Source organism: Triticum urartu, chromosome 1A, assembly GCF_056163025.1.
Source record: "Triticum urartu cultivar PI428250 chromosome 1A, HENAU_Tu73, whole genome shotgun sequence".
In the NCBI taxonomy this organism is placed as follows: Eukaryota; Viridiplantae; Streptophyta; class Magnoliopsida; order Poales; family Poaceae; genus Triticum; species Triticum urartu.
Genome location: NC_141873.1, coordinates 582,632,880 through 582,635,008, shown reverse-complemented (window position 1 = coordinate 582,635,008; position 2,129 = coordinate 582,632,880). Strand labels below are relative to the sequence as shown.

At 39.4% G+C, this 2,129-nt stretch overlaps 1 long non-coding RNA gene across 1 annotated transcript; it reads left to right on the top strand.

Moving 5' to 3' along the window:
* Positions 1-324: 324 nt before the first annotated feature.
* Positions 325-1,097, top strand: LOC147993092 (uncharacterized). The gene is made up of 2 exons (XR_015615446.1): positions 325-451; positions 610-1,097. It is a non-coding gene; the product is annotated as an uncharacterized LOC147993092 (long non-coding RNA).
* The last annotated feature ends 1,032 nt before the right edge of the window (positions 1,098-2,129 follow it).

The window sequence follows — 2,129 nt, the reverse complement described above, 5'->3', positions numbered from 1 at the left end:
ATTGACAACTTAGGTATACGCGTAGGACTTGTAAACTGAAACGGAGGTAGTAGTGTCATATACATGACACTAGTATAAGTTACTCTCCACTATGACCAGCCTCAGACACGAGATAACAAAATGTACATTCACCATATTTGGCGTGTAAGTCAAATACTCCAGATAAGCCCTATACTAATTTACGCCCAATTAATGCATTTAATACGAGATAATTCCCACTACGTATTCTAATTGTACGATAATTAATGCATTAACTATTTGGTACTCCGTGATCTCCGCCTATTTGGGTCTATATAAACGCAACGAAGGGTGAGCTAATTCCCACTGCATCAAGTTTTTTGGGTCCTCATGATCATGGCAGTCTTTACGAAGAACAGGGTTGTTGCCGTGTGCTTGGGGGCTCTCATGCTCATGGCGACCCTTGATCTCTCCTCGGCAGGTTCAGTCTATGGTACGTAAGTACGTTCTCTTAATAACTAGCGTCTGTCAGTTTTTCACAAGATGTATATATCTTACGATGTTGAGCATGATGGATATATTTTTGTACACGTAATTATCCAACACGGATTAATTAGTTGGAGTAACAAAATGATGCTCTATGTTTCGCAGTTGGATGTTTCGAGCCACACCAGAACTGCTTCCCAGATGAGTGCCAGAAGACATGCGAGGACAATGTTCCTGGAAACAATCTGAAAGGTTCCTGCGAGCCGGACCATGGCCCACTAAAACCGTATCCCGCGATTCAGTGTTGTTGCTATAGAGACCCTCCGGTCATGAGTAACATGGGCGCTTAATTGGTCGACGACGGGGATAAGACTATCAGTTCGATCCACCTGTTGTACACAACTAATAAATCAATATCTTTGAGGAAAGTCAGATTAACAAAGTCGTGAGCTAAGTCAAATAAGTAGTATATGTTATAATTATTGAGAGAAATAATAATATTGTTGTCTGCGGTGCATTATATTGTTTTTTGGTCGCTATTTCTGGTCGCTCGTTTTGTCATGTTTGCTTGCTGGGCTTGTTTGCGGCCTCGGTTGTCCTTTGTCTGTTGTTTTCTATGATGGGCTTGACTGACTTGGGCTGGTTTGTGTTGATTTTTTTATCTTTTATCTTTTTTGTTTTTGCAGAAATATTTAAAGGGAAAAGAAAAAAAAGGAGCGATAGAACAAAAAGAAAGCCTAGCTATGGAAAAGGGAACATGCCTTCCCACGTGACCAAGAAAGAGAAATGGTAGTGTTACACAAACCAGTAGACACAGGCTAAAATGCCAAAAAAAAAAACAATAACCAGAAGTTATAGAACGCTAGAAGGTAGTGGGACGGATATTGCTAGTGAAAATAAGATGAGAAAGGGTGAATGATGGTCTTGTTCTCTGCAAACCTGCAGAAATGGTATAATGCTAGAATATACACATCAGGCAATGAGTGCTAAAACACAAGCAAAAAGCACAATAAAATAAAATAAAATTAGAAAGGGTGAATGATGGTCTTGTTCTCTGCAAACCAGCAGAAATGGTATAACGCTAGAATATAAACAGTAGGCCACGAGTGCTAAAACAAACAAAAGAAGCACAATAAAAAAATAAAATTAGAAAGGGTTAAATGATAGGTGATGAAATAGTTTTTAGTTATTTTGTGTCTGGAATGACTATGATGATTTAATGAAAATAAAAGTAAGCTAGAAATATTTGCAAAGGAAAAAAAATCAAGTTTTACGTGGCTGCTATGGGCTTCTAGCAAGAACCGTTTTTACCTACGCATCAAAACCACAACATTTTTTCGTCAAGTGTGCTGTTTTAACCTTCAACAAGGACCGGGCGTAGTCAAACTCGATTCAACTAAAGTTGGAGAAACAGACACCCGCTAGCCATCTGTGTGTGAAGCACGTCGGTAGAACAAGTCTCATGAACGCGGTCATGTAATGTCGGTCCGGACCATTTCATCGAACAATATCGCCGAATCAAAGTAAGACGTTGCTGGTAAGCAATATGACTATTATCGCCCACAACTCATTGTGTTCTACTCGTGCATATAACATCTACGCATAGACCTGGCTCGGATGCCACTGTTGGGGAATGTAGTATTTCAAAAAAATTCGTACGATCACACAAGATCTATCTAGAAGAA